Source organism: Conger conger, chromosome 9 (genome assembly GCF_963514075.1).
Source record: "Conger conger chromosome 9, fConCon1.1, whole genome shotgun sequence".
In the NCBI taxonomy this organism is placed as follows: domain Eukaryota; kingdom Metazoa; phylum Chordata; class Actinopteri; order Anguilliformes; family Congridae; genus Conger; species Conger conger.
Genome location: NC_083768.1, coordinates 19376056 through 19385904, shown reverse-complemented (window position 1 = coordinate 19385904; position 9849 = coordinate 19376056). Strand labels below are relative to the sequence as shown.

The window sequence follows — 9849 nt, the reverse complement described above, 5'->3', positions numbered from 1 at the left end:
CTTGAGTTATGACATGGAGATATGGAAATGGACTGTATGGCTGTTGCCGAAGTCGAACACCCATGGACTGTTTGAACTGTTCCAGAGTAATAGGGACAGCAACTATCGAGGGCAGAATAATCCCTACGTTGCTGTGGATGGCGGGCAGTCTACCCCAAAATCCTAGTTTCTATGTGACCCTTTGTTATGAAATTATACCTGTTCTGTCTTGGGTAATTCATGTGATTTCTCAACTACTTAAAGGGGGAGATGTAGTGATAAGTGAATGTATGGGCCACCGTAGTGCCCTTCCTGTGATGTCATATTTACGTGCTTGAGAAATAAACCATATTTACGTGCTTGAGAAATACACGGTTGTCACGGTTAACACTTATGACACTTGGCATATCAGAAAATAACACCACCACCAAATGAATTAGCCTGCCACAAGTTTAATGAATAGTTTATACTTAAAGCCTTATTAGTATGCCTACAGAATATATATACATATAAAATATTTTCAGTGATTTTCAAATTGGAATGTAGAAATGCATAGTTTTTGATGGCTGTATGATTTTTTATAAAAGCAATGAAAAAAAGAATTCAGTTTAGTCCACATACAGTCCATATGCAAAGTTCTAAAAAAGTTAACTCTCAAAAAATGGGTTTGCAATTGAAAAAAAAAAAAAAAAAAAAACTGAAACAAACCCACAGTATGTTGACATTTTTTTTCACAGAATTCTGATTTTGTTCAGCAAGCTCTTCGGGAAAATCAGACTTTATTAGTACAAGTGCACAAAGCCGGGTCAATTCTGCAGAACTGAACGTCAATTGTTGGTTTCACACCCATTTTATACACTTCTATAACTCCTCCTAAAATATACCAGCTGATCTCTGACACGCCACAATGATTTCAGCACTCTTGGGTGCCAACATCATTGTGGCAATCGCTCAAATTATAATTTTGCTTTGTGAGCTATTTAAAAATAAATGTTCTCTCGTCACAATTTTGCTTGGTAAGCTATTCTCTAAAAATGAATGTTTTCTTTAAAGATGACACTTGTTTTGTAAACTATTCTGAAATGTTCTCTTGTCCAAAATAATTGACATTTTGCATCATAAGCTCAAAAAGAAATGATATTTTGCATCATAAGCTATTCTTAAAAATAAATGTTCTTATCGCATTGTACAGGCATACAGCTGTTCTGCAAACTGTCCTTGACAAAGGTAGCCCACCCCCACAACGCAAGACATCCTGCCCTGCAAGCTGTTTTTTAACAAAAAGGAATCATAAAAGATTAATGATGCAAAACATGGTGTTATTCTGTACTTTCCAATTTTCCTTTTAAGCATACACATTATTTTATTCAATTCAGGTTACATATGGGTCACTATACTTCTAGCACAAATTAGCAGTTAATCAGTTTGAAAATATACAGACATACTCAATCATACTTTAATATTTGATTAATGGTGGTTTCTTGCATTTCCATAAGCTCATCTGTAATTAATGATATAGGTTAATTGGCTTACATATTGATTACATGAGTAATAGGCAGCATACATGTGATATATATTGATTATAGGCCGCATACATATTGGTATACTTTTGGCATGAAGCTTTAAGAGTTTTGGAGGAACCAGCTTGCTCAACTCTGACAGTTTGACGGTTTAGTCTGATTTTGTCTTGTGATTGGAATGGTAAATGGTTGGCATTTATATAGCGCCTTTATCCAAAGCGCTGTACAATTGATGCTTCTCATTCACCCATTGATACACACACTCACACACCGACGGTGATTGGCTGCCATGCAAGGCACCGACTAGCTCGTCGAGAGCATTTGGGGGTTAGGTGTCTTGCTCAGGGACACTTCGACACAGCCCGGGCGGGGATCGAACTGGCTAGGTAAGCAGCATTTTGAATAGTTAAGTTTGGTCACTTTTGCTTTGTTGATTGTTTACTTATTTATGAGTATTTCATAATACATTTGTTTGAACCAATGTTGGTTCAAACCAAAGTTTGGAAGTGCAGTGTTACCCTTTTCAGTCTTATGTCTAAGATTTTGAAAATTTAGCACAAACTTGTGAGAATAGTGCCAAAGTGATGTGTACTGTAATAAAAAATAGATTTCCCCAAAATCAAGCTTTCATCATTTTTGGCATCTCTGGTTTAGAAATTGGTGCATCCACCGCTGGCAAGGAGTCTTTTCCTGTAATGCTCTAATACCTGTGCATTATACGGTAATACCTGTACATATAAACGGTATTACCTGTGCATAGAAACATGTGCATTATACTGTAATACTTGTGCATGTACATGCAGTATTAAAAAGATAAATGATATCTGAATGAATTGCAAAATAAACTCTTTCCAGCTATACTAATAAAATGTAATTCTCAGTACAGTGCAAATTGGCAAACATTTCCTAAGGTGTAATTACAATTTGTCTTCTCCGAAACCTGCTACAGTCTCCTCCTAAAACTGCAACATTAAAAATTAGTGCTGCTACTATTCATCAACACCATCATCTTGTAGAGCATACATGTTGGAGGAGCAAAACCTCTATGTGGCTCCAACCCCCTGAACTTTCTTACTGGCATTCACCCACTTCCTGGACGGGGGTCTGAAAAAGTCAGCACCCACAGAGCGCTGCACCGCCACTTGGATGTCCCTGTAGAGCTGTGCAGGAAAGGGGGCTCCCATCAGCAGGTCCTCTGGGGTACTGCCCCACTTCATCTCCACCACAGCACAGTGCACGAATGTCCCACTGTACAGCCTGTCCAAAGAGAGACATGAAAGTCTGCATGACCACTTCGCCAAGAGCCTTTCACTCAGAAGACCTGAACTGCTCATGATTGGGAGTGTCAACAATAGGGGGTTAGATCATTGCAGTGATCATGTGAATAGCAAATACAAATTCATGGCACAACACCTCTTGGAATTCTTGGATTTGTGGAATTAATGACTCACTAACATTATTTGTAAAATTGTCAAAAACGTATTATTTGTGAAAGTATCAGGTAAGAAAATAACAAACAAGCCATACTTGTTTTTGACAATTTGAGCTTTCATGTTTCTCCTGACTACTTCTCCTGGAATATTGTTTTATCTGAAAGGGTAAACAGCCCTTTGTGAGAAAGGGCACAGTCAGGCATTCTGTACCAGGCACACTCTGGCTCTGGAAGTGGACAGCAGAGCAGCTGGTCCAGGTAGATGCTCATCCACAATCAGGACTGCCACTGGCTGTAAGCATGGGCCCTCTCAACTCTCATTCGCTCTGACCTGTAGCCTGGCCAGCCTATTACAGACTGCCCTCACGCCTGGGAACTCAGCCGCTGGCCCTAGAGGGAGAGAGTTGTGTTGACCATTACCGATGATGTAACACCACCCGTCTGGGCATCAGTGACTGTCATTACTGTCAGTGACATCAGTTCAGATGAGCCATTGAGCTTCCTACAGAACTCTGAAATCAACATAACTGTGAAATCAACCAATGCTGCACTAAGGGAGACAAGGAACAAACGCAAAGAACAAACAGCACGGGAGTCATGCTATTGCATTGGGTACATTATTTCCATACCATTGTGGAATGTATGCAGCATTATACATATACAGTTCAATGTACACATAAGGAAATGTGTAACCAACTACAGATGTGGTATTGTACTGCTCATCTTAGTTTATATGATACATTGGGTACTACAGATGATATCATTGGCACTGGTGAACATTCTAACTTAAACTGATATAGATAAAATGTATGTCCAGGCACAGTTAACAGAATGCACTGTCCCAATATACAGTGCATCTGGAAATCATGTGTCATGTATCTACTCAAAATGAAGGTAAACACAATGACGGGTTCTTTTACTTAGTTCTTTTTATTTGCTAAGCCAAAAAGCACGGTTCATGCTCAACACTTGCAAAACAGACAAGGAGCATATTCTTAGGCATTCAACTTGAGAGCGCGCCAAATGCACAGGGTGGCGCTATTTAACCTGGCACGCTCAGCCAATCCTTATCCAAGGGCAAGGTTATCCAATTATTAATTAATACATAAAATGTCTTATCCTTTCTCACTTCATTTTAATTAAACGCATCTTTTCTGTAGCCTGGAGTATATAACACTCCACCCCTGAAATCTGAAACCAGTTTCTCAGAAAGCACTCCCATTATATTTTCCCATTTACTGTAAGAGAAACTAGTTTCTTACAGATTTAACCTATCTGGCGGCTTAATCTGCTGCTTGGGTCTCTCCCCAGATTCCTGACATGCCATAGGAACAGGGGCATTCAACACCGGCAATTTTACATTCACAGTATGATTGAATTCATTAGAATTTTCAGATCCTGCCACACTGGCATGTGACACACTTGAGGACATTGCCAAATCAGTTGCATCAGAATGAGAACACATTGCTGGACATTGCATCCGCATGAGAAACCATGTCACCCGCCACATTGGTGCACATTTCAGTACTGATTAGTTGATTTACATGCCTCTTGTAAATTTTTCCATACACTTTTACCAAGTATGCAAGAGGACCCAATACCTTCACAATGCTACCTTGTAACCACTTAACACCTTCCCCTCCCCTGTGGTTTCGAACCAACACTTGTTGTTGTTTGGGGTTTTACCTGTAGTGGAGTTTTACCTGTAGTGGATTGTGGTGTGCGTCTATAGCAAAAGAGGAAATTCTGAATACAGTGGTTGCCTCTTCCCTTTTTCCAATGCCCTTTTCAAATTTTGCACTAAGCGTTCTGCAGCTCCGTTAAAAATGTCTGAAATTCCCTTGACACAAATTGAGGTCCGTTATCGGATACTACCTCACTTGGAAGTCCCCACGTAGCAAAGTATCCCCGTAACACCTCTATGGTCTTTTCAGCTGTGGTACTGGACATAAGTGCAATCTCAGGCCAACGAGAATAGCTATCAGTGACAACTAGGAAATTGTGCTTTCCATTCTGCGCAAAATGCAAATGGTTCTCTGCCACGGAGTGTTAAGCCAATTCCAATTATGCACAGCAGCTGTGGCTGGCTGATTCCTCTCCAACTGACATGTCTGACATGTACTGGTAAGTGATTCTATGTCTGAATCAAGATTTGGCCACCAAAAATGGCTACGGCCTTCATTTTCACTATTCCCAGGTGATTGTTGCCAAATTCTTTCAACATTTGTGGTTTTAAGACCTCCAGTACAATAACCCGGAAACCCCACATTACACAATCCCTTTCAACAGTAAGCTCTGAATTTCTCACAAAGTAGGGCTTCAGCTCAGCATCAGTCACATGCTTTAGCCATCCGTTTAAAGTAAAGTGTTTCACTTTCTGTAACACTGCATCACATTTTGTTTGATTAGCTATCTCTTGAGCTCAGATTTGTACCATGTCCAAAAACGACACCCTGATAAGACAGATGGATAGAAGATCTACTCGGCATTGCCATGTTGCAATGAGGGCTTGTACTGTATTTCGTAGTGATAAGAAGCAAAAATAAGTCACCACCTTTGCAGTCTAGCTGCAGCTAGTGTAGGAACACCCGTTTTAGGTCCAAAAATCTTCACTAACGGTTTATGATCAGTGGATAAAGTGAATTTACGCCCATACAAGTACTCATTAAATTTTGTTACACCCAAAATGATTCCCAGCGCCTCCTTTTCTATTTGTGCATAGTTAACCTCGGTTTTAGTTAGCGTGTGCGACGCATAATCAATGGGTTTCTCACTGCCATCAGGTAACTGGTGCGAAATTACTGCCCCGACTCCGTAAGGAGAAGCATCGCAAGCCAAAATCACTGGAAATTTGGGGTTGTAATGAGTTAACACTGGCTTTAGTACATTCAAAAGCTGCCTGGCATTGATCAGACCATTTCCACTCTCTGTCCTTACGCAATAACTCCGTCATCGGCATACCATTGTGGAATGTATGCAGCATTATACATATACAGTTCAATGTACACATAAGGAAATGTGTAACCAACTACAGATGTGGTATTGTACTGCCTATCTTTTGTGTATATGATACATTGCGTTCTACAGATGATAGAATGTTCACTAGTGCCAATGATAACTTAAACTGATATAGATAAAATGAATGTCCAGGCACAGTTAACAGAATGCACTGTCCCAATATAAGTTACACAATGCATGGACTATTGGTTCTGAATCTTGCTTCTAGGGTATCAATTTGTGGGCTGGTTTTCATTCCAACCACGAGTACAATCCCAGAACTTTTTCTTAATTACAATTAAAGACAAGCTGAAATGTACTTTTTCCGCAATTTAATAAATTCTTCATACCCATACAAACACATCTTAGTGTATAAAACACGCCAAAGTGTTTTTCATCCACTTCCTGGAAAACTAGATTTTACTGATGCTTTTAAAACCTTTTTTTGCCAACAGGCCTTGCTTTTAAAATCTATAAAATCTGCTTAAAGATTTGCCACCGCAAATGAGAAGCGCTATATAAATTGAATGTATTATTATTAATAAATAATAATACTAAAAAGACAGTAATCCTTAGCATATATGAGTGACAGTATTACAATTTGCTGTACCTCTCTGGTTGCCTCCAAGTCTGCTAAGTTCTCCATACACAATGCCCAGCAGCAGAGCCTGGACCATCTGCAGGTTAGGTTTGGGCTTGGAGCAGCATAACCAGTAGCAGGTAACACACACAGGTAAATTGAGGTGGGGGCAATCGGCTATAGTAATGGACTCGTCTGCTCCCAGAGTCTCCAGGAGAACCTGGAGTCGGACAGGTAAAGGCACCTACAAAACAAGTGAGTACATGAAACATAGTCAAGCAAACAGAAGTGATATGGATCTCTCCATCATTCATATGGTATGATGCAAATGAATACAATATCTTTGGGCATCAAATTTAGGTCAAGGGGTTTAATGCCTAGTTATTGAGTACTGCAAGGAGAGAGAACATTGAGAGAAATTCTCACATCATAAGAATGGTACTACTTAGCTGGAATAACTGGTTAACTGTGCGGATGAGGAAGGATGTGCAATAAAGCTGAATTTGAACTAAATGCTCATTAAAGGACCCACATAGTATTTTTTGAAGAAGGTGTGAAGGGCTCAAAAAGCTTCACTGACACAATGACTAAGCGTAGCTACCTCATTCAGTTTCTCCAGAGGCAGCTGCTGGATCCCACTTGGAAGAATGGCGTCAATGGAGGCTCCCTGGAATTTGAGACCCTGCCTGTCAAACTCCTGCACATGGTAAAGCGGGCTGCCCTCGGTTGGATTTGTGGTCTCTCCCTGCTCGCTGCCTTGCCCCTGGAGAAGCTTCCTATTCCCATCCAGAAGCAGGCCATAGAAGACCTGGCGGATTGGCAGGGAGGTTGTGTGGCTGCTGGGAAGCTGGCAGTTCTCCACCTGCACTCCCAGTATGGTTTTCTGCAGCACCAGGACGTCAAGAATGAAAGAGGGCAAGTGGCCCCTGGACAGTCTATCCAGGAGCCATTCGGGCAAGTGTCTCACAGGCTCCGGGAGGTTGGCTGGTGTGTAGTATTTTGCCAGGTTGTCCACTGCAGCTCCGTGCATGAAGTACTGCGCCAGGTTGCTGTGGGAGACTTTGTACTCCTGCATTCCGGAGATTATATCCTGAGTGATATCCTGGGCACTGTCTCGGACAAGAACTTCATCCATCGCTTCCTCCGGCCCAGGGAATTGGGACAGCCAATGGAGCAGGCCATCAATGCGGGCGTGCATCCACCAGTGTGCAGGCTGGGCCACTTGCGAGAAGTTAACCCGGCTGAAAAACGCATCCATGGACCTTGGGCTGGTGTAGTCATTACCAACAATCACCGCAAAGAGAGGGAGCAGCTCTTTGTTCATGTTATTGAAGCAGGCACAGAAATTGTTGATGGAGAAATGGGAGACTGGAATGTACCTTTCCGTGGTCTCCTGGCACATGCTGATGTTGTGCCACTCGAAAAACTCGTATGGGAGGTACCCACCCTTCAAGTCGAAGATATAGAAATCACTGTGCAGTTCCACTCCTTGGCCAAGCAGGCAATCTCTTGGTCAGCCTCGAACATGCAGTAGATAAAGGGGACATTAAGGCTGGACAGCTTCTGTCTGAAGACCATTCTGGAGAGGAGTGAGAAGGGAGAAAATTGGGACTGCTTTGACTTCCCACTTGAAATCTTGCCAGCATCCTCGACCCTGCCCTGGGCTCGCTCTATTAGTGTTGGAAATTTCTTGCAACTGTAATCAATCGCCCCATCCATCACGACAAAGGGCTTTATGTTGCAGGTGGTTAGGGTCTCAAAGAATTGTTGGATGATGTTTGCGAAGGATTCATAGTCTCCCCCGTGCCGCTGGTCCAAGCCTGATTTGATGTACAAGTTGCAGAGCAAGCTGTTTCCATCAATTACAAGTTTTGTGTTTTTTAGCTTTCGTTCCTCATAAAACTGTTTCTTATTTCCTTCAATGTAACTTGTGAGTCCTCTCACACCCATGGTTTCTGCTGGGGGCAAGGGGCAAGGTTATTATATACAGCCTCCACCAGCAAATATAAAACATATTCCTCATAGCTACAGCCATTGTAAAATTGTTTAAAACCCTGGTGGAAATGCCACCTTGGTTCTAGCCTGGTTTTTCGCTGGACCAGCTGGTTTGAAGCGGATTTGGTGATGGTCAAACTCGTAACAAGCTGGTAGATAAAACAACCATACTGACAAGACCCTGTCCAGCTGATGGAGCAGCTTGGTACAAGTAACAGACCATCCAGCTGGAGCAGAAGCTGGTTCCAGCTGGGATTTCAAATAGCCTCAATGCTTTTATCACAAAGTTCTATCAGGAAATTGACTACAATAGAGAAAAAATAATAACTAAAAGAATGATAGGCTTTCATTCATATTTATTACTACAGCATAACATGGGTTGCTTTAACAGCTTACTAGCTAACACTAATTTTGAAGCATTGTGCTGATGATGCCTTGAAAGATTAAAGGAGGTGAACAAAATTAAGATAAATAAGCATGGACTCGCTATCCATCAAATCCTTAGAATAAGTGCAAGGTGAGTTCAAATAATGCATCCTTAAAAGACATGAACTGTCTGTAAGCAAGCAAAAACGTTAACTTACATTTCAAATGTGTCACCGTGGATTCAGAATGAGAGATGCTGACTATCTGAGTAAGGTAACATACTTCAAAACACTTCCTGCATTTAGTGCATTTTATTCGCAGAGATGTTCTTGCTTGTTGTCAAAGTGAATAACGAATGAGTATCAAACATGGTTTGAGTTAGACTGGTTAGACTAGTAAGCCTACATTGCTGGCTGCTACAACTGTCATTTGCCTGTGTGTGTGATTAAAATATCAAATTGAATTGGTTTCAGTTAGACAACATTGTTATGCATGTTCATTATGTTTCCTCAGAATTATTTGTATCATAGTCAGAATGCATCTACAGCATGGATTGAATCATTATCACTTTATTAGGTATTTACTAGACTCATTTTATGGACTTATTGGTCTTCTGCTGCTGTAGCCTATTCACTTAGACGTTTGGCTCTTTGTGTGTTCAGAATTGCTCTTCTGCATACCACTATTGTAATGTGTGGTTATTTGCGTTACTGTCATATTCGACCAGTCAGGCCCTTCTCCTCTGACCTCTCTCATTAACAAGGCATTTCTGCCTGCAGAACTGCTGCTCACTAGATGTTTTTTGTTTTTCGCACCATTCTTTGCAATCTCTAGAGACTTTTATGCGTTAAAATCCCATGAGATAATCAGTTTCTCACACCACCCTGTCTGGCACCAACAAACATCCCACAGTCTGCAAATGAGTAGTGGAATGTGCACACGTGCACCCATGTGTATGTATAGTACCTGCCCCTAGAACA

General features: G+C 41.3%; 1 long non-coding RNA gene and 1 pseudogene across 1 annotated transcript; both read right to left on the bottom strand.

The window, feature by feature from the left end:
* Positions 1 to 415: 415 nt before the first annotated feature.
* Positions 416 to 3188, bottom strand: LOC133137424 (uncharacterized). Its single transcript, XR_009709602.1, has 2 exons — positions 3143 to 3188; positions 416 to 2756 (listed from the first exon to the last, which is right to left on the bottom strand). It is a non-coding gene; the product is annotated as an uncharacterized LOC133137424 (long non-coding RNA).
* A 3882-nt stretch (positions 3189 to 7070) lies between these two features.
* On the bottom strand, positions 7071 to 8458 carry LOC133137572 (protein asteroid homolog 1-like; annotated as a pseudogene).
* Between the last annotated feature and the right edge of the window lie 1391 nt (positions 8459 to 9849).